General features: G+C 46.6%; 1 long non-coding RNA gene across 3 annotated transcripts in view; it reads right to left on the bottom strand.

Annotated features, from left to right (window-relative positions):
• Nucleotides 1–1,431: 1,431 nt before the first annotated feature.
• The window catches only part of LOC105726743 (uncharacterized), a 100,094-nt gene continuing 78,645 nt past the window's right edge, over nt 1,432–22,880 (bottom strand). For all 3 annotated transcript variants that reach the window (XR_010341816.1, XR_002479082.2, XR_010341817.1), the window contains 4 exons: nt 17,005–17,537; nt 15,291–15,597; nt 11,292–11,810; nt 1,432–5,665 (listed from right to left, as the gene is read on the bottom strand). This is a non-coding gene — a long non-coding RNA (uncharacterized LOC105726743). The remainder of the gene's footprint in view (nt 5,666–11,291; nt 11,811–15,290; nt 15,598–17,004; nt 17,538–22,880) is intronic.

Below are 22,880 nucleotides of genomic sequence, written 5' to 3'. Positions count from 1 at the left end.
ATCCCTTGCATTTCTGATAGATGTGAGGTTATGCCACTGTTGCTCAAAGAGTACTTTGTGGATCTTTTATTCTCCTTGAAAAATGGGTTCTACAGGCTTGGTGGCTCATGCCTGTAATCCCAGCACTTTGGAAGGCCCGGGTGGGCAGATCACTTGAGGCCAGGAGTTTGTGACCAGCCTGGCCAAAATGGCAAAACCCAGTCTCTACTAAAAACATAAAAATTAGTTGGGCATGGAGGCACAGGCCTGTAATCTCAGCTACTAGAGAGGCTGAGGCATGAGAATCCCTCGAACCCAGGAGGTGGAGTTTGCAGTGAGCTGTGATCGTGCCACTACACTCCAGCCTGGGTGACAGTCAGACTATCTCAAAAAGGAAAAAAGAAAAAAGAAAAAGAAAGATGGGTCCAATGGTCAGGTAGTTTGGATAACTTTTCAAAATATAAGCCTCCACTTGGACTTATATTTACATATGAAAAGCTCTGGGCTGGGCGTGGTGGTTCACACCTATAATCTCAACACTTTGGGAGGCCAAGGCAGGAGGATCACGAGGTCAGGAGTTCGAGACCAGCCTGGCTAACACAGTAAAACCACGTCTCTACTAAATACACAAAAAAATTAGCTGGTCGTGGTGGCACGCACCTGTAGTCCCAGCTTCTTGGGAGGCTGAGGCAGGAGAATCACTTGAACTCAGGAGGTGGAGGTTACAGTGAGCCGAGATAGCGCCACTGCACTCCAACGTGGGTGACAGAGCAAGACTCCATCTCAAAAAAAAAAAAAAAAAAAAAAAAAAAGGCTCTGGAAAGTCCTGGAGTTGGGAAACCTGTTTACTTAATCCATCCCAAACTCATCGGATCGGGATCGCAGCCTTTTTTCCACTTACTACCTATTGGCACTGGGGTTCTATAGGACATACTTTGGGAAACACTGGCTAACACCAAAGGCTGCACCAAGAAGCAGATGACTATGTCAGCATCTGCAGATGCCTTTGCCCCTGTGCCTGAAGATACAGGCCACTTCCCCTCAGCTCCCAGCACCTTGATGCATTGGCACATAACCAAATCAGGCACTTACCAGGGATGGTGCTGGCCACTAAGGAGCTAATAGAGAGATAGTGAGGCAATGGCTCCTACCCTCAAGAAGTTCCCAGGTTGGGGGGGCAGGAAAGACCCTAGGTACTGCCTTGGCCTGGCAAAAACTTTATTATTTTTTATTTTTATTTTATTATTTATTATACTTTAAGTTCTGGGGTACATGTGCAGATCATACAGGTTTGTTACATAGGTATATACACACCATGGTAATGGTTTGCTGCATCCATCGCCCTGTCATCTACATTAGGTATTTCTCCTAATGCTATCCGTTCCCAATCCCCCAACCCCCTGCTATTCCTCCCCAGCCCCTCACCCCCAGGCCCCAGTGTGTGATGTTCCCCTCCCTGTGTCCGAATGTTCTCATTGTTCAACACCCACTTATGAGTGAGAACATGCGGTGTTTGGTTTTCTGATGAACTTTCGATTCTAGGCAAGCTTGGGGACTTTTATGTCTCCTTTCCAAGGGCTAGCATCAATTTGCTATGGTTTCACTAGTGGATTTGCTTTGCTCAGTTTCACCTGCCTGTGAAGCATACAAACAGGTTCATTCATTCACTTAACAAAACCTATTGGGCATATATTTCATTCCAGATGCCATTGTAGGTACTGGGAGACAGCAGAAAATAAAACAAGCAGAGATCCCTGTTCTCTCTTCCAATGGAGAAAGACAAGCAGTGAATAAAACTCCATGGCATGTTGGATGGTGAGGAGTGCTGAAGTGGAGAGTTGGGATAGGCAGGGCCAGGGAGTTTTGCTATTTTTAATGGGGCAGGGGTGTCAGGAAAGGCCTCTCTGACCTTCGGTAAGAACTTGAAGGGGAAGAGAGAGTGAGCTGGGTGGAAAGCTCTTCTAGGATGCGGGGGTGGCAAGTGCAAAGACCCCAGGTGGAAGTCTGTCTGGTGTGCGTGATACACGGCTAGAGGCTGATGTGGCTGGAGGAAATTAAGAGGCTCAGTTGCAGAAAAGGGTCAGAAAAATAAGAGGGGACCCGACTGTTAGACCCTGAGTAGGACAGGAAGCTGTGGGAACAGAGGGCATGACTTACCTTTTTATTTATTTATTTTTTTGAGATGGAATCTCATTCTGCAGCCCAGGGTGAGGTGCAGTGGCATGATCTCAGCTCAGTGAAACCTCCATCTCCCAGGTTCAAGTGTTTCTCCCATATTGTAGCTGGATCCATAGGCGTGTACCACCACGGCTGGCTAATTGTATTTTTAGTAGAGACAGGGTTTCACCATGTTGGCCAGGCTGGCCCCGAACTCTTGGACTCAAGAGATCCACCCACCTCAGCCTCCCAAAGTGCTGGGATTATAGGCATGAGCCACCATGCCAGGCCATGACTTACTTTTTTTTTTTTTTTGGCGTGAAAACTTTATTAAAATAAGGATTAAACCTGAATATAGAACAATCAGAATGCCAGCCCTTTTCATAATATCAGCAAGAAAAAGGAAAGAGAAAGAGAGAAAGATAAAGAAGAGGAGAGGGAGAAGGGGGGGAAGGGGATGACTTACTTTTTAATAGATCTTAAGTGACTTACATTTCAGACTATGCCAAGTCAATGTGGAGAGCCACAGAAAGTAACATTAGTTCCAAAGCCACAGGCCTCCTGGTGGGGGTCAGGTGGCCCTTCTGCTGCTGGCCACACCTGTCCTGGAATGATGTGTGGAAAGAGGGCAGGGACAGAGGGAGGTAGGGAGCTGGAGATGGCCAGGAGGCTCTGAAAGCCAAACTTTCTTCACACTTGTGTATTTCTACTTTGTGCCCAGTACTGTACAAAGCCGATTCACTTATGAATTCTGAATTAACTCTATGAGGCAAGAAATTCCTCTCCTTGTTTTGCATTTGAGAAGCTTGTGGGTCTGAGGAGTTAATGGAGTTGCCCAAGTCACCTGGCTCTCCAGTGGCAGAACCCAGGGCTTCCAGATTCTCTCATTCCAGTGCCCCTCCCTCAGCCTCACATGGTCTGGTGTTGAGAACAGTGTGCAGAGCTCCCTTGGTCTGTAGGAAAGGTCATCCCAGGTGGATGAGTGACCACAGCCTTTAATGGAGGCTCCAGATATCGTGCAGGCACCGAGTCTGCAAGGTGAGTGTCTTCGACTGGAAAGATACACTGAGAGGAGGAGGTGCATGCAGGTATATTGGGGAACGCTCTCAGGAGATACATCTGGAAGAAAACTGAGAAGACAGGACTGGGAGGAGGGAAAGTGACCCCAAATGTCGTTGCAGCAGACACCTCATCCAGTCTTGGAGGATGCTCTGGAGCTGAGATGGCCCCCAGAGTTGTCCTCAATTGAAGCAAAGGGCTGGCCTTTGTGTCTCCATCTGCCAGTCACTGGCCACAGGCCACATACATAGAGCCATAACTTTGGGCAAAGCAGTTCCCTGCAGCCAAGGGCAATGCCCAGTGAAGAGCTGAGCCGTGAGCGGTCCGCAGCTGACAGTCGCAAAAGATGGGGGATACATGTACCACCCTGAAGAGGGGCGGAGCTTGTGCTCCTTGAGAAGAGGTTCGCTTTTCACAGTGTACCAGAGCAGAATGGCTCTTTTCCTTCCTTCCTCTCTTCTTCCCTTCCTTCTTTCCTCTCTCTGGAAGGAAGCTTTCAAGGACACGGGGGTGAACAAGAAAAGATCTTTGCCTTCTCTGGCTCTCTGCCTACTGGGCAAACCAAGCTGTGAATGAGAAAGAGCCCCAGAAGGCTAATGGGGGCTGTAATGGAAGCAGATCCAGGATGCCTTGGAGACCCAAAGAGGGCTCCAGTTGGGAAAATACCCTTAAACTCTCCCAAACCTGAACACAGTCCAGGAAACTCAGGCTTGGATTGGGGTTTGTTGCCCACAGGGGCTTAGACTGATCTTGCAGTCAGCTCTGAAAACACCAACCTACTCTTATCAAACCACAATAGATTTGTATTGAGTGCTCTCAGTGTTTGGGTTCAAACCATTAAACAATCCTGTCCCAGGCTGAGTGGATTTCCCAGCCACTCTGGCAAGGCTGAGCCTCAGGGCATAGTCATTCATTAAGTCAGGCAAGTGCTTACAGAAAACCTATGCCCTATTTTGAACTATTTAGATGCTGCGGTGGATACTGTCTCTGCTCTCGAGTGCCTCGCCCTTTAGTGGAGTAGACGAGCCCAATCACAACGTTCAGTACGAATGTCACTGAGTTACTTGTTTACCTCCCTCTCTGGACCACGTCTTTTTTGATTTTCTAAATCCAAGAGACTTGTGCTTCTTGGCATGTAAGAGTCTATCTTTCTACAATGAACGTATGTTGCTTTTGTATTAATAAAAATACACAATAAAAACTCTTTTTGGGCCAGGCACAGTGGCTCACACCTGTAATCTCAGCACTTTGGGAGGCCAAGGCAGGCAGATCACCTGAGGTCGGGAGTTTGAGACCATCCTGGGCAACATGGTGAAACCCTGTCTCTACCAAAAATACAAAAATGAGCCAGGCAGCAGTAGTGGGCATCTGTAATCCCAGTTACTTGGGAGGCTGAGGCAGGAGAATCACTTGAACCCAGGAGGCGGAGATTGCAGTGAGCAGAGATTGTGCCACTGCACTCCAGCCTGGGCAACAGACTGAGACTCCATCTCCAAAAAAAAAAAAAAAATAGACTGAATGAGGCAGGTGGGCACGTGGAGCAGACGGTGGCAGAGGTAAGATGGTAGGCACGGAGTAGAGTGAAAGCCAAGGGGAATGGTCATGGCTTTCCCCTCAGAGACCACCCCACCCACCCCATCACTCCCATCATAGATTACCCTGGTATCTGCAGACTTAATACAATGGACTCCAGCCCCATGTGCCACAGATTGGTCCAGGGATGAATGCCTGATGGGCACCTACCTGATCCAAGCTGGGCCAATCACAAATGGCCTCAGGAATAAGGGGCCGAGACTGGAGAAAGAAGTCAGTCTGGCTTTGGGTGTTAAATCAAGGACATATAAGTCTGAGAGCAGCCACGGTAGGCCGTATAGACCGAGGAGCAAAGATCTTGGGCAGTGACAGCAAAGGCTGAAGCAGGTACAGAGAGAGAGAAGAGGTAGAGAGGGATCCAGTCAGCTCTGGAAACACCTACCTGCTGATGCCAAACCACAACAGATTTCTATTGAGTGCTCCCAGTGTTTGGGTTCAAACCATTAAACAATCATGTCCCAGGCTGAGCGGCCTCCCGCATTCCCTCCTGAAGTCCTGCAGCCTTCCAGCCTTTCTTGATCCACATCTTAACCCTTAGACGGAGATTCTGTGGACCAGGAGTGCTGACTCAGCTTCTCTAAGAGGAAGTTTGGAGCTCCCTGGGTGCTGCCTCTGCTCCAGGCACAGTTCCTCCAGGGACAGTCCTGGTCCTCTCAGATCCTCACCTCTGACCCTCCCAGGTCCCCATTTGCTAGTCTTGGCAGTGAGATATTCTCATACATCATTTTTTACTTCTTTCCCTGGGCCCTTTTTCCTGTCCCTCACTCTTCTCATTTGAGCCAGGCTTTTAAAAGTCAAAAGTCAGGACATTTCTTCCTCTGTCCTCTCTTCCTTGAGGCATCCAGCATAAAACAGCTTCACTTGAAGGGGTAACAGGCTGGAGAGAGACAGAGAAAGAAATAGCCAGAATTGTTAAAAATTAGTTAATAGTTCTGATATATCTCACTGTGAAACAATGGGAATTTTTAAATGTAAAACACCCCAGCTTCAGGATTCAGCCACAAGCACCTTCCCAGATGAGCATTATTGCTCATGAGGCCAGAATGTTAATGTCAAGATCATTCATTGATTTGTGTGCCAGAATAGACAGCCCACTGTTTTCTTAAGAAAAATTCTTGTCTTGCCGGCAGATTCTTTCCTGGCCCCTGCCCTGAAGGGATAGGGTGGCCATTCATTTGCACAAGTCTTGGTTAGGCTTCTTTATTGTCATAAAAGTCAACCTAATAGTCTTGGCTTAGTGTCTTTAAATTATTATTATTATAAAAGTAAATACCTACTTATTAAAAATGTTACAGAAATTAACTTAGAAGGTGGAAGTCTGTAGTACTCTTACCTCCTCAAGATAACCACTTCATTTCATTTTATTTTTTTTGAGATGGAGTCTCATCCAGGCTGGAATGCAGTGGCACGATCTTGGCTCACCACAACCTCCAAGTCTGGGGTTCAAGCGATTCTCCTGCCTCAGCCTCCCGAGTAGCTGAGACTACAGGCACCCACCACCACGCCTGGCTAATTTTTATACTTTTAGTAGAGATGGGGTTTTGCCATGTTGGCTAGGCTGCTCTCAAACTCCTGGCCTCAAGTGATCCACCCACCTCGGCCTCCCAAAGTGCTGGGGTTACAGGTATGGGCCTGGCAACCAAGATAACTACTTCATATCTATCCAGATTCTTCCTTCATATCTTATTTCTTCAGTAATGCTGATCTGCTTCATTCTTTGTTAACAAAACTGCATTGTTTTCTCAATTAACTTTTCAAAAACTATTTTTAAAATCTAAAAGTGTATTTGTCCATTCTCACGCTACTATAAAGAACTGCCTGAGACTGGGTAATTTGTAAAGGAAAGAGGTTTAATTGACTCACATTTCCACATGGCCAGGGAGGACTCAAGAAACTTACAATCATGGCAGAAGGGGAAGCAAACACATCCTTCTTCACATGATGGCAGGAAGGAGAAGTATGAGAGTCCAGTGAAGGGTGAAGCCCCTTATAAAAACATGAGATCTCATGAGAACTCATTCACTATCGCGAGAACAGCATGGGGGAAACTGCCCCTATGATTCAGTTATCTCTACCTGGTCACACCCTTAACCTGTGGAGATTATTACCATTCAAGGTGAGATTTGGGTAGAGACACAGAGCAAACCATATGAAAAAGCAATACGGAATTATAGTAAGGAGGGCTTGGGTAAGCTGGAAAATTCTCATCCAAAGTTAAACACTCACCAATTTTTGTATATCCTTCTAGAAATTTTCTATACCCACATGCTTTATTATTAATTTTTGATACAAGTGGGACAATAATATACCCACTGTTTTGCAACTTACTTTTTTTCCCATTTAATAATGTATCTTAACCTTTCCTAACAGCATGTGAAGTCTCCCTTGTTTTTATTGATGTTTGCATAGTATCCCACTGTACAGATGCACTGTAATTGATGTATCTAAATCCACTTCTCAGGCATATTGAATACCTGCATTCCAGTCTTTGAAACTATTACCTCAAACTGTCTGCTACTCAGCTTCCAATAAAAGCAGAGCTGAAAGAAACACTTTGTATGGAAAATAATTTGGAGGTCAGGTTAGAGTTAGTCCTTGCACTTTTCCAGTATTAAAGTCTCACCCCTGAATGAAACCATCCATTAGTGAACCACATATTCGATGCAAATCTCCTGGATTTCCAAGAGAGTTGGCTTGCCAGGTCATCCATTTCCAATGCAGGGATCTACACGAGCTTTACCCCTGCCTGAAGTATGAGGGTGTGTGGAGGGCAATGTCAGGTACACGACCCACATGAGGTCAATGCAAAAGAACCTTGATTCTGTTAAGGAGCTGGTCTGCTTTTTCTTTAAAAACTGTGTAACATTTGTAATTAATCATATGTCTTATTTTCCTTCTTTGCTTTGGCCTCCAGGAAGCCCAGAGTCAAATTTTAGTAATTACATAAGATTTATCTGCATATCTCTTTACTATTCCTTCTCCTTTCATCTCTTCTGTCTAGTCCTTTCTATTCCTGGACCTTTCATTTTAAAGATCTTGATTTTTTATTTTTGAACCTTTCTATTTTGCAGAGATTTGTTATTCTTATTGGTACTCTTGAAAAATCAGCTCATTTTTTAAAGTTGCAGAATGAGCCAGAGGATTAGAAGGATAATTTTGGAAGATGCTTTTGGGACATACCCCTTTCTGCTCAAATGCCTGCTTCTCTCCTATCCTGTTGATGTAGAGAGGTTTGAAGGGCACCACGGAGACCACAGAGCTACTAGATGGGGCAGCAGGTAGCCTAAGAGGAATGATTTGTAGCTCAAGAACATAGGGCCAGAATTCATTTGAGCTGCCTGAACTCCCTCCTAGTGAGGTATCGGGGCATTCTGTATGCTTACCAAGGTTCAATGCCCTAACTCAAGGTTTACTGGGCCTTCCCCAAGTCCAATAAATGGCTCTTCCTAACAGGACTACTGCTCCTGGGATCAGCTTGGAAAATGGCAGGACGAAGCAGGACCCGCAATGCTTTCAGAATCAGAGCGAAGAAGGACCCTTGGGTCTTCTACTAAATAAGGGGGAGGTGTGGCAGTCCCTGGAACCCAGTAGGTTAGATGCTGTCCTGTCACCTTACGTGAGGAATGGCTGTGATAAAATAATAACCAGGGACAGTAGGTGACCCAGTTTGAACAAAGGGGATGAGGATCGATGCTCCACAGCCGCCTTCTGCTTTGTGGGTCCTTTTACTACAACGTTATATATTATATGCAAATCGCAGCACAAACTTAGGGCCGCTTTTCATGTCAAGAGGCTTCTTTGAGCCTATATGTTATATTTTACAGATCTTGGACAGTAACATTTTTCTTTTTAGCACGAAGTTGCTCAAGGTTCATCTGAGACTCTTTTAAATTGCTGCTTTCAGAGAAATAACAATGTAAAATGACACAATGATGTATGGCCCCGTCCAGCAGACCAGGGCTGCAGCAGCCGCAAACGCCACCAAACCTCTGGGAATGAAGCAGTCTCCGGAGCGCCATTGTGCAATTGTCCTAACCGGATCATTTTTAATTAGTTGCAATTAATTTCAAGTGACAGCATCCTGCAATATCAAGTCAGAGAAGCTCTGGTGCGTGGGTGGGGTTGTTAGGAACAGACGGCTGTTGAGAGAGAACCAGAGAGGGAGATCTCAACACAGGCTACAGGATTTTCTGGATAGGGGGTAGAGGGACAATTTCCTGAGCTGGGGGAGGCAACTTCTTCCTAAAGATGCAAATGTTCTGATTCTTTCTGGGCTGTGTGTAGGCCTTGCTAGGTGGATACGTAGCCAGGTAGATACACATAGGGCCTTTCTGGTGGGCAAGTGTGTTGGCAATTATCTTGCTTCAGTAACGCAAAGTGGTGCAGCCAGCTAACCTCTGCCTTAGTTTGGCAGAAGCAGATTCTGAGATAAGGATTTGGGAGGTGACCCCAGGAGTGGAGAATTGAATCAGGAAAGGAGAGGAGCCAGAAAGAGGTACATTATTAAGCAAGCTAGCAGTAAAGGGACCTGGAGCTCTCTCCCATTGGGAAACTTTGGGAGACATTGCAGAACATACATCTCAAGAGTTATCTCATCCACGGGATGAAGGAGCTAGGATATTTACACAACAATCCTGTTGGTCACTGGTCGAGGACTTCTTCCAACCTGCCTTATAAAGGCACACCAGTGGCTAGAGAAAGCTCAGGCAAAGAACTGCAGATGCTGGTGGCTGGAATCAGGTTCAGAGCACAGACATGGTAAGGGTAAAGGCCTCGGGGCACTGTGTGTGTACAACCTCCAGGACCTCGTACAGTTCAAACGTCCTACAATTTCCCCAGTACCCCTTGGATGTCCCTCTGAGGCACTTACTTGTGGGGACACAGAGGCAGAGAGGTTAAGTGAGGTGAAGCTCGCAGGGGCCCAGGCCTGGTGGAGGAGAGCTGAGAAGTCACGTTGCCTGCCTTTTGGTAGCAAGCAATCACCATCCTGTCTTACCATTGCTCGGGATGTGGATGCCACATCTAGGAACCCAGGCTACCTCTGGCCAGGCTATTATGGGCAGACAGGGTTTTTTACTCTCCAGCCAGTGCTGACACTTCTGTATCCTGTGTTCCTAGCCTGCATCACTAACTGTTTGATCTTGGCACCCTTTCCCCGACATCCGGATGTGGATTCAGAATCCCCAATAGGATATAGCCCACAGCTGTTATCAAGCAATGGTATATACAAAAGAGCTCAAACCTATTTGCTCCCATGGCCTAGAGGGAGCATCCCTCCTAAGCACAATGTTCTCTAATCAGAATGTTTTGGGAGACACAGATTACCTATGTAGATAACTTTATAGTGACACAGTCACTCCTTGTCCCCTACCTAGCTGAATCTTTGCAGCCAAAGGGGTAATCTCCACTTCAAATATACTTGCTACTCTAAACAGTGGGTTTAGAACCAGGACCAGAGCACTTGACCTCATCACTGGGGCTCCTCCAGGAAAGTAAGAGGCACATATGCCGGCCCTGACTCCTCTCTTGTGTTCCCAAAGCCACCCTTCATTGGTTAATCAGCAGGAAGGGAGCGGGAACTAATGCAACTTGGCCCTTTTCTTGAGAGTAACAACCACCTAAGCAGACACTTATTGAGCATTCACCATAGGCCATGCACTATTCTAAGCATATATCATATTAACTCATTTCATTTTCATAAGCCAATAAAGTAATATTACCCCATTCCAGAGGGGAGAAAACTGAAGCACAGAGAGGTTAAGTAACTTGCTTAAGGTCACCCAGCTATGCAGTGGTGGGGCTAGGACATGAACTCAAGCAGTGTCTGGAACCCAGTGATGAAGGCTATCTACTACTCTCCTCCTGGGTTTTCTTTCATAACTCTTCTAACCTGAAATACAGACACATTTAAAAATCGACTTTCCAAAAATGCAGCATGAGTGTGAGCATTTTTCCTTTTTTCTTTCTTTGAAAAATTGAGGCCAGGTGTGGTGGCTCATGCCTATAATCCCAGCACTTTGGGAGGCAAAGCCGGATGGATCACGAGGTCAGGAGATCAAAACCATCCTGGCCAATATGGTAAAACCCCATCTCTACTAAAACACAAAAAATTAGCCAGGCGTGGTGGGACATGCCTGTAGTCCCAGCTACTCGGGAGGCTGAGGCAGGGGAATCGCTTGAACCTGAGAGGTGGAGGTTGCAGTGAGCCGAGATTGCACCACTGCACTCCAGTCTGGTGACAGAGCAAGACTCTGTCTCAAAAAAAAAAAAAAGAAAAATTGAAGTGGACTATCACATCCATATGGAGGACCCCTAGAAATAACCAGAGACCCAGCAGTGCCTCCTTTTTTCTGGGTTCTGGGCCCATTGTCTGTCTCAGGTTAGGACACAAGGACTCTGCCTTGGGAATGTGCAGTCATCCCCCAGATATCACAAGTGTAGCTCCTAAGTAGAGCCAGGTTCCCCTTAATAACCTTTTATGGTGCTATCTTCCATTAACTTACCTAAACCCCGTTCTCTGAGCTTGGCCAATCTTCCCATTTGCAAAGGATGCCTCTTTGCCACAGAAGTCACTTTAAAGTCACCATCTCACCACAGAAGATGTTTTCTTCATTCCTCAACTTGTCTGGTCTTTGGACTTCCAATAAGCTGTTTTTAAACAGTCTCAGGCTTTGGATGGTTTACTTGTTTTTCAATGATTTCCCATGAATTTTTTTTCTAATTGGTCTTTAATTCAATGAGACTTATGAAACGTCTCTTCTAGAGTCTTGAGGCCCTCTATTTTGCCCCAGCTCTCTCAGGCTGTGACGGGGCTTTCTGGACTTTGCTCCTTTGCTATGGGTGCCTGTCTCTGGTTTCTGCTCCCAGGGGCCCTATCACTGCCAGACTCATGTATTTCAGGTCAGCACGCCAAGCTGGTGTCCTTTACTCCAGGACCCGGTCAGGGCCATGAACAGTGACCACTTCAAAGCTGTCCTTGGTGAGCTTTCATGTTTCTTGGGGCACAGCTGACACGATTGTCCCTGAGATGATCAAGGGAAAAAAAAGGAGAAAGTAGGCATTATGAAGCACTTCATTTCAGGGAGGAAGGAAAGCAGGCTTTGGGTGGGAGTGTGGGGTAAAAGTGGTCAGAAAAGGCTTCCTAAAGATGTTGAGGTTAGAATTCACTGGCTTCAGCACCCAGCCCATCAGACCCACAGCTTTCTTTTATTACCAGGTTTGTCACACCCCATTTACTATCTCAGAATGGAAAGCAGAGATAACATAAGAAACCTATCCACGGAATTTTTAAAAAAATCAATATATTGACCCAGCTGTAAGATAAAGGAGAAATCAAAGGAAAGTAAGTTATAATTAAATATATATTTCAATATGTAAATGCTCAGGAATAATTTAAAAAGTAGAATGCTTGCACCTAAAGACAAAACCATACAGTGAAACTGCTGTCAGTGCCGCCTGCCACAGGGCGGTGTCCTGTTGACTTAAGGGCCACAGCATGGCTGCATGAATGGTGGTTTCTGAAATGGTGCACAGTGCTTGGTAAGGATCTGTGCAGAACAGAGGACAATTTCCTTCTCAATTGCCACAAGAGTTTCAGTCCTAGAAAATCCAGTGTGCATTAAAGCCATGCAAAAATACTCCATGCTTATATGTAAAACAGTAAGATTTAGAGCTCTGGTCACTGTAAACAGGTTTTTCCACTGGGATGACTGTCAAACCTAGGACCTCTCTGATGGTTGTATAGATTGTGCACTGCACAGCCATTTACTTCATCACGGAAGTGGAGTACACAGCGACCTGGGTGGGCACTTCAAAAGTTGTATGGAATGTGGGAGAATTATTCACTGGGCAAAACTGTCCTACACATTTGCAGGATCCCGACAGCACCCCTGGCTCACGCACACACATGCACACACACATACACTAAATGCCAGCATTTCCACTAAATTCCAGCATTTCTGTGGAGAAACAGAGGCAGAAGGATTAAGTAACTGGCCACTTCCTGGCCACGGCTTTGAGCAAAAGAAGTGGGGAGATCTCTAGTCTCTGAGAAGAATGCTCCAGGACCCCACAGAGAATCACAGCAACCCACAAGAAGACATTCCCCAAGTCCTGGCCACAGGGCTGCTCCAACCAAGTCATCTGATGACATGAAAGACCCACAATACAGCCCCAAAGGGTCTGCTCGGTGCCGTCCTGGGCCTGTCTCCTGGGCTGGGGGCTGTGACTAGGTCTAGCTGTGGAGTGAAGTGGCTCCTGGGCTTCCATAGCTGAATGAGGCAGGCCTGGAGAAGCAATTCCTTAACAGGGAAGGGAGGAGTGTGTGTGTATGTGTGTGTGTATGTATGCACGTACACAAACATCCATGCCCACCCATGACTGCTGCCACCTCCGCTGCTGTCTGACAGGAGGGCAGACATTTAAACCTCTTTTTGTAGTTTTCACACCCAGGGGTGGGGACTTGGCCAAGGCTGGGGTGCGGGTAGAATGAATGGGGGATTGTGGAAGTGGAATGGGGGATTGAAGAGGGGGAACTCTGAGATTTCATTCCGGCCATTTTGAACAGAGAGCCTTGATTCCTAGCTGAAGCTGAGCAGTGGTTCCCCCACCCTTGCACAGGGCCTGACTCTAATGTCTTCTGATGGGACAAATTGGTGAGCACAACTATTAGCTGAGTGACATCAAAAGGCATTAATCTCTGGTTCCTGAGCAAGACCAGCACCACATTAGTGCCTCACACCCAGTCATTATTAAGACTTTAGCCCAAGGGTGTAATAAATGTTTTATGGCATGCAAACCAAGGTAATGGAATGCAAATCCCATAATATAGCCATACATTTATTTTCTAATGGAGCAAATGATGATGTATTTTATTTGAGAAGAGCTGCCCGATAGGGTCTGCTTGGGAAATTCGAAGTTAGACACCCAAAGGGTGAGTGGGTGGCCCTGCTCTGGTGGGGGCTAGGGGTGAGCAAGGGTGGCAGTCACAGTGGGACTTCCCAGAAACGGTCAAGCCTTCATACACACAAACCTTTTGGACAAGCCTATCATTCTTGCTCTAGGTCCCCCAAGTACCGCCCCCCTTTTGGGGCATATATCGAACATTCTGAGGCTTAATTACATCCCCTTTGCAGAGTGCCCCCCTCCCAGGATACCCCACCCCTAACCAGAGCTGCATACCAATAAGCTACTCAGCCAATATGAATTGGCTTTCCAAAAATATGGCCACATTAAGGTGCAAAATGTTAATGGATGGAAGGGCGCAGGGCTATTTCTCCAGTGAAGTTAGGGCTTTGCTTTGGTGCTGTTTTTATTAAGAGGCCAACACTGTTCAGTTGCAGCCCTGGGGCTGGTAGGGTGGCTGGGCTAACTGGCTGGGGCCACTGCAGCCTTGGGAAGGGCTTTGGTCGACCCAATGCCCCAGGTCTTTCTGGCTGCTGCTGCTGCTCCAGAAAGAACTTTCTGATTGTTCCAGTTGTCCAAAAAGTGTATGGGCTCCCTTCTAAAGTCAGAGGGCCTCTTCATTCCCAGGAACCCCTTTAATGCCCTTTCTTTTGTCCTTCCCAGGCCCAGGCACACAGTACCCACCTGGGCAGCTATCAGGCTCTTGGGCCTTATACTGATGTCCGGGGACCTACTCTGTACCTAGAGGTATGGGGCATCAAGAAGTCTAAGACCTGTCCCTGCCTTCAAGGTTCTGATTATGTAACTAGGGAAAAAGACACATATCTGAAAAGAAATTAACCATGTAAATGATTTAATGGTCTCCTGAGTGACCATTGAGGAGAACAGATTTCCTGAGTGGTGTATTTGAGGAGTACAGGTTTTCTTCAAGGATTTTTTTTTTTTAAGGCTTCCATTGAGAAAAAAGAAATGAACACTATCAGAGAAGAATCCTAATGGTGTGGGCTAGAGGTATTGAAGACCCCTTAAGATCAAAAATGCAGGACTTGGCTCTTCCCCCAGAGAGCTCATACTAGGTGTTCAATTCACATTGGTTTGTGAATGGCTTGAAAACAATATCAGTTCTCAAAAGGCTGAGACTGGATCTAGAATTGGCACTTCAGTGGTTGGCAGTACTTTTGATCTTCTAATATGCTCTCTTGTTTTCTAGAACAATATTGACAACAAAAATTCATTGAAAATTTATAACAGACCCTGTGCTAAGCCTTTATTATTTTACTGAATTTTAAAACAATACTAAGAGGAAAGTACCTTTAGGGTTCTATTGAGAGATGATAGAGGAAACTAAGTCTCAGAGTGAGTCTTACCCAATTTAGGAAGAGCTGGGATTATAACCAGACCTCCCTGCCTGCAGAGCCCATCCTATATTGTCTGCCTCTCCAAATCACGGTAACAGGTCAGAGGAGTAGCAAGGACACAGAGAGAACCTCTGGCTTCAGGCCTCTGCTGTCTCCTGCACCACAGTGAGCAGCTCTTGGTTTTTGTGTGTGTATTATCCCACGAGAGGTCTCCCCACACCCAGTGGCCTGTCTCCTTACCTTCAACTAGTGTGAGCCCAGGAAGACTATCTTCTCACTCTAAAGTGGGTCAAATCATGGATGAACACAACTAAGATCTTGATAGCGGTAAATCCAGTGTCCCAAATAAATTCTGAGTCTAATTGAAAGATTCTCCTTGGATTTGATTTCTCTGTGCTTGGATGCTGTAGGTTGATTGCCCTTGAAGGATAGTTAGGCTGGGATGAGTTACATTGCTTGGTTCTTCTCTAGTTTGACCTGGTAAAGCCTCAGAACAGGCCTCTATGGAACATTATCTTCCAAGGTCTAGAGAATGGGCCAAGCCTACCTGTAGGGGAGGAAAGACAATAGCTATTAACTCTGAATTCTTCAGGCTGGGTTCAGGGACAGACAGGGGTGGACCTCCAGCAACCTAAGCAGGGCCAGGAATAGGGAAAAGAGAGAGGCACCTAGGGTACAAAGTTTAAGAAGGCACTCACTTTCAGAGTCACGTAAGTGCAAACCTTAAAAACAAGGGACCCCAAAATGATGCATTGTCAACCCCCGACCCTGAACTTCGCTAACTCTATCACAAACGGGAAAGTGGAAAAAATAACAACAACAACAGAAAAAAACATGTTTCCTTGGCCCATCCTTGAGTTGAGGAGTGAAATTTCAGGTTAAGAAACCTTCGGCAGGGGTGGATCCAGCTACCCAACATCCTTAACCATCTTTTCCTTTTCATTTCTCAGCTCTGCTTTCCTTGATATTCTGCTGGGGCACAGACTAGTTGAAGGGAGACAGAGTTTCTTGGGCCTGGGTAATAAACACACCTAAAAACCAAGAGCTTCTCATTTCGGGGTAGGAGACAGTAGGGGCCTAAAGTCAGAGGCTGTCCCTCGGGAACAAATGAAGTGATGGGCTTCACTCTCGGGTTCATGAAGCCTCTCCCGAGTGAGGGCAAGATGGTTGCTAGCAGCTCCAGGCTTACTTCTGGCCAGTTCCGGTGGAAAAAGAGAGCTCGTCCTTCCCAGGAGCTGCAGCAATAGCTTTCACTGACCCGGCCTAAGTCTCACTCCCACGGCTGAACTGATCACTTGTGGCTGGGGGCTAACCTGCCCTGAATGACCAGCTCTACTCTTGGGCTGATTCCTGGGGACCCCAGACATTCAACCCCACTTGGAACCACATAGATTTAATGAGAGCTATGGGTTCTCCAAAGGAGAATCTGGGTGCTCTTGGAGGAGGGATGGATGCTGAACAGGAAAACTCAAGAGCTGGAGATGCTTCTAAAACTCTGGCTGCCCCAGGCCTTCTCTGGAAGCCTACAGCACTGCTGCCCAAATCTGTGTTATTTGTGAGCATCCTCTGTAGGCTTTCCTAAGGCATGAAATGCTTGAAAAGCTTCTTGCTCATCTTTAGCCACCTAACCCTCTTCCCTAAGGCTCTGGCCAATGACTTGTGCATTACACTCACTCAGGAAGAATTTGCTGACGTTATGAAAGAATGAATGAGGAACTGTGCTAGGGCTGGGCCCAAAACTTTTATTAACTGCGAGGTTAAAAGCTATCGAGGGTCAGGGCACCGCAAAGGGGCAGAAGGAGTGAGTCAATTAACACCTGCCTTTTTATTTCCAAATCGAATTGTTACATGAGGTTTGGGGATGATGTAACCACTCGGCAGTGTTGGGGCAGGATTTATGAGCTAGGGTATGTGGAGCAATGGTCTGAGTAGGCAGCTGGTGAGAGGCACTTACCCTGACTGCCCTCACTTGGAATCCTCCCGAAAATAATAGCTGTACGGCATGAAGACATCTTGGCAGAAGGATTGCTGCACCCAGGGTGGACTGGAATTGAATCACTTTTTCCTGGGTTGGTATGGAAGGGTGTCCAGTTCAGGCATGGCTTCGTGTTGGGAGGGGAGGGACCAAGGGGCAGGCAGGATAGCACATTAACACAGCCTTAGGGCCTGGGAATTGGGACATGAGCCATTGGAGCCATCCTAGGTTGGTCTGCATTTGAGTAGGGAGTGGCATTAGCCAACACAGGGAGTCCATTTGTTAATGTCCATTCATTGTCTCCTACCTGAGAGGAGCAGAGTTAACCTCTGCTGGAAGTTTCTGGGAATGTGGCTAGCACAGTAAGAACTCACTCACCACTCCATGGCCTGCTGTAGGGCTCAGGAGGGAGGGAGGGAGGGAAGCAGGCAGGCCTCCCCTCCTGCCTTCCCACCAGTGCTTGGGTCCAAACGATGAATTTTCGACTGGGTCATTAAATGCTGATTAAAGTACTGGAGAAAAGAACAGAAGAAAAAAACAACATCAAGTGTTGTATGTACATACACACTCTCACCCCAGGCCCCCCCTTTCCCTTTCTCAAGCTGCCTCGAAGTTCGTTCCAATCCTCCATTGGAAATGCTATAAAAGGCCAGGTTAATTAAGTCCTATATATTACCAGCGCAAACACTTCCAACTTTATTCCGGCGGCTTGGTGAGTGAGGAGGAGGCCGGGCAAGGTCCAGGCAGCTCAGGGTAATAAAACAAAAGACTCAATTACCTTGTACATTTGCAGTTTTTATAAAATCATTTAAAGTTCTGCCAATGAAAAGCACAGTGGAGAGGGACTGGAATTCTGACATCCAGCAGAACCAGGGTTCCCTAACAGTTGCCACAGATAACAAAGTCATCCTGGCCAATCTCCCTGTTCCCTGGGCAGGAAAGTCTCTCCATAGAGCAGCCCAGGGGAGAAAAGGAAAGGGACTCTCCAACGGTGCACTGAGCACCCACTGGGTCTGGAGTGCTGTGCTATAACTCAGTGGGGTAGTATTATCCCCATTTCCAGATGAGGAGACTCAGACTGCAAAATGAGTCTTTGGTGTCTAACCAAAAGAGACCCAACACCAGGAGCCTGTGTGCTTCGCCTGTTGTATTCCAATTCCCACCCCTCCCTTTAAGCTGTTAGGCCTGCTAGCTGCATATCAGGACCCAATGTTAAGAGGACAGGCTCTGGACTATGGGCCTGGATTCAAATCCCGATTCTACCACATCTCATCTGTGTGCTCTTGGGCAAATTACTTAATGACTCTGGGCCTTAGAGAAATTACTTTCCTCAATTGTTCCATTTAATCTGCTAACAATTGTGGTGAAAGGTACTAATATCATTTTCATAATGTTGTATAAAATGCTCGGAGCCCAGAATATGCTATATAGTGGTTATTATTGTGATTATTTATTTTCTTTCTTTTTGAGACAGGGTCTTGCTCTGTTGCCCAGGCTGGAATGCAGTGATGCCATCTTGGCTCACTGTAGCCCCAACCTCCCTGGCTCAAGCAATCCTCCCACCTCAACCTCCTGAGTAGCTGGGATGACAGGTGTGCACCACCATACCCAGCTAATTTTGTTATTTCGGGTTTTTTGTAAATATAGAGTCTTACTATGTTTCCTAAGTTAATCTTGAACTCCTGGGCTCAGGCAGTCTCGAAGCTCTGTCTTCCAAAGTGTTGGGATTACAGGTGTGAGCTACAGTGCCTAGCCCTATTGTGATTATTATGCTAGCTATACCTCCACTTGTCTTGACCCACTCAGTATGCTTTCCAGTATAATAGCCAGTGAACTAGCTGTACAAGCCATGCTCCTGTGCTAAAGAAAGGGTTAGAGGAGCTCCCCAACTTCTTTCTCTATACCGCAGTGACTTAATTCACACATGGATTCTCCCATTTCTAAGTCCTACTGAAGGGCAGGAACCTCTTTCCAATTGAGTAACCCTGTTTTATCCCTTGGGAAAAAAACAAGAGCTATATATAAATAAAAAACAACTTATTGTTTTATTCTCCAATAAACAGAAACTGTTCGACATGCCTACACCTTTGAGAAATAGGAGTATAAACTTTCCATTCAACAGCAGCCCCCAGAGGGAGAAGATTTCCCAGGAGGCTGGAGAGAATTGATCCCAAAGTTCCCTCATCTTGATCAAATCTGGCAGGGCCTCAATGGGGGAACCTGGGTGGGGCTGGGGCTGAAAGGCAGTGCAGCTGTGAACCACCAGGGGCATGAGGGGATAGCAGCTGGCACATGGTAGACTCTGATCACTTGTGCTGACTGAATGAATGATGTTCTAGCACGCTGAGTGCCTCCCAGGCCTTCCTGCATGGAGAGCTTCCTCTGAGTTAGGCAGATGAGCCACATGACATTTTCTTAAAAGGTTTACTTATCTCCAATGCCACCTAGAATCTTGACACCCCTGTTCTTGAAATTGGGCAGGACTTGCAAATGAAATGTAGAAATGTCATGCTGCACAACCAGCAAAGCTAAATCCTAAGAGGTAATGTGGCTTTCACCTGTCACTCTCTCCTGGGAACCTGGCTGCCATACTGTGAGGAAGCCCAAGCTCTCTAGACAGGCCACACACAGATATTCTGGCCCAGAGTCCCAGCTAAGTCCCAGCTGACAGCCAGCCCCACTCACCAGATGCCTGAGTAAGCAAGCCTTCTGATGATGCCAGCCCACAAAAGTTCAGTCACCTTCAGACTTTGAAACTTCCAGCTGAGGCCCATATTCTATTTTGTGGAACAGAGACAAAGCTTCCCTGCTGTACCCCATCTGAATTCCATGCCCACAGAATCTATAAACATGATAAATGTTTGTTTTACACCACTAAATTTGGGGTAATTTCTAACCTAGAACTACACAACCATGATAGCCAACTGTACCTTTCAATGCCAGGTTCAGTTCTGGGGACAACTGTGTAAGAAGGTCATTGACCAACTGAAGAAATTCCCAAGCATTGTCATCAAGGCAGAGGGGCCTGGAACTCTGGCCTAGATGTTGATGGCTAGAGATGGGAGTGGAGAGTGGGGAGGACTCAGTCATGACACTCCTATCCCTGAGGGAGGAGTAGGCTTGTTCTGGGGCAGCAGGGAAGTATCATGGGAAGAGAACAGGCTTCAGACAGGGATCCTAGTGTCTCTCTTGCAGGACACTTGTGCAGATTAAATAAGTGGCATGCTTGATGCAAAGACTGAATAAATAATATCATGAAAGTTCTTTCAATTACCATTCCAATCTGCAAATAAATGGAGCTTTTTATGAAAAGGGTGCTGCAGGATGTCCCCTCTGATTTGAGGGGAAGGAAGATTAAGACCTAACTCTCCTTGTCTCAAGGTTTTAATGTACAGAAAATAGGCCTAAGGAGGAGGATGCAGATTGAAGCTTTGGCTTTATGAATAGCAGCAGATGGCCAGGCGCCATGGCTCACTCCTGTAATTCCAGCACTTTGGGAGGCCAAGGCAGGCAGATCATTTGAGGTTAGTAGTTTGAGACCAGCCTGATCAACATGGTGAATACCCATCTCTACTAAATCTACAAAAAAATTAGCCTAGCATAGTGGTACATGCCTACAGTCCCAGCTACTTAGGAGGCTGAAGTAGGAGAATCGCTTGAACCTGGGAAGCAGAGGTTGCAGTGAGCCGAGATCGTGCCCCTGTACTCCAACCTGGGCGACACAGTGAGACTCCATCTCCAAAAAAAAAAAAAAAGAAAAAGGAAAAAAATGAATGGCAGCAGATGCCCAATAACAAGAAAGGAAGGGCAGCTATTGGAGCCTGGCATTCTCTGTGCAGAGATCTTTTATTAAAGATTTAAGTTCTTTTTTTTTAAGAGAGACAGGATCTTGTTCTGTCTTCCAAGCAGGAGCACAGTGGCATGATCATAGCTTACTGCTGCCTCAACCTCCTGGGCTTAAGTGATCCTCCCACCTCAGTCTCCATAGCTGGGACTACAGCCATGTGCCAAGATGCCAAGCCAGTATTTTTATTATTATTATTTTGTAGAGACAGGGTCTCACTATACTATGCAGTCTAGTCCTGAACTCCTGGCCTCAAGCAATCCTCCTGCCTCGGCCTCCCAAAGTGCTAGCAGTATAGACATGAGCTACCAAGCTCAGCAGGATTCAAGTTCTTTCACCATTATAGGATTATACAGGCTTTTTTTTTTTAAGTTCTGGGGTACATATGCAGATCTTACAGGATTGTTACATAGGTATACACATGCCATGGTGGTCTGCTGTCTCCAACCCCTCATCACCTACATTAGGTATTTCTCCTAATGTTATCCCTCCCCAATCTGTCCACCCCCCTGCTATCCCTCCCCTAGCCCCCCACCCGCCAACAGACCCCAGCATGTGATGTTCCCCTCCCTTATACAGGCTTTCTATTTTTTTTTGTCAGTTTTGGTAATCTGCATTTTTCTACAACTTTGCCCATTTTATCTAAATTTTCACATTTAATGGCATAATGTTGCCCAATTGCCTTTTTAATCAATCAGGAAGTTCTCTCTTTGATCAAACCTCCAAAATTGTGTTGTGGGGTAACCCCATGTTCTCTTGTCTAATGGTCATGGAGGTAGTGGTTTTGGCATCACCACTTGAAGCCACCCTCCGCATTCTCCTGGGCTTCCCAGGGCAGAGTGGAGAATGCATTCTGAGCATCAGCAAGTTAGAACTGCTGCTCATCCAGAAAGTTCAAGGAAAAGCCAAATCCCTTCCCAGCACAGTGTCCTGAAGACAGCTCAAGTGTGCCCCTGATGATTAGGGTTTGGGGCTGACCGAGCCATCTTCCCTACCCCACTTTCAGTGAGTAGCTCATTTCCTCCTTGCCAGTTTCTAAGCTGAGCAGATCCTGAGCTCACTTTGGCAGGAGTCGTCATGCATGTTCCACTCTCATGTCTATTGCTTATTTATTCCCCACTGAGACAAGCAGCATCTAGCAGGCTGGGATCTCAGGGTGAGGGGAGCTTATGGGGCAGCAAGGGGTTATCTGTCTATCCCAGAATGATCTTTTGTTTGCTTATGCTGAAGAGGATGGATGAGTGTCACCTTAGCAATGGTTCAGTGAGCCGTCCATTTGAGAGGTACCCTGCTGTTTGCCTTTCCCAGAGGAGCCCCCTTCCTTCTTGATAGCTTCAGAAGAACTGCGAAGGACAAGACTGGTGGGTGGTTCTACCAAACCCTGGCTTTTTAGGGAGTCTCTAGCTTACAGTCTTCATCCTCCACCTGCCTCCCCAGTTGAGTTTTCCCCAGCACACCCCTGAGCTCTGCCTCCCTCTGAGAGTGTCTGCCCTGAGGTCCCTGCCCTCCATCTGGCCTCTCAGATGAGGAGAGCAGAGGACACAAGCCGCTGCTGTGCTGTCTGCCAGGGTCAAAAGTCTCTGCAGTCAGCCAGGAATTGGTCATTCAGCCATCACTGGAACCTCATGCTCTGGGGAATGGGTGAGAGCTGGGTGGGCACTGAAGGAGTTAAAAGAACGTGGTGGAAGATGCGAGAATGGAGGCACTAGCCCCGTGCATGAATAATTAGAACTGAACATCAGTAAACAATGCCTTTTCCCCTCATTAAGGACAAATCTGTATGTATAATGTGCCTATTTTCTCTTTCATTAACTTATAAATGGCCACTACTTTAAAGCCATTTAACCAGCAGTTTTGACTTGCCAGTCCGCTCAGGGTCTGACATGTTTTCTCCCCTCCTACGTGGACATAGGTGCCCCCCTCGGCATACAGCTCCCATGGGGAGAGGTTGCATGGGTGCTCCTCTAAAACACCACCTCAGACCTGTAGCAGTTTCCAGAAGGGAGTACAG

This window comes from Aotus nancymaae, unplaced genomic scaffold (assembly GCF_030222135.1).
Source record: "Aotus nancymaae isolate 86718 unplaced genomic scaffold, 86718_ANA_hifiasm-v0.15.2.pri h1tg000010l, whole genome shotgun sequence".
Lineage (NCBI taxonomy): Eukaryota > Metazoa > Chordata > Mammalia > Primates > Aotidae > Aotus > Aotus nancymaae.
The sequence above is the reverse complement of the archived record's forward strand: the minus strand, read 5'-3'. Positions and strand labels throughout refer to the sequence as shown.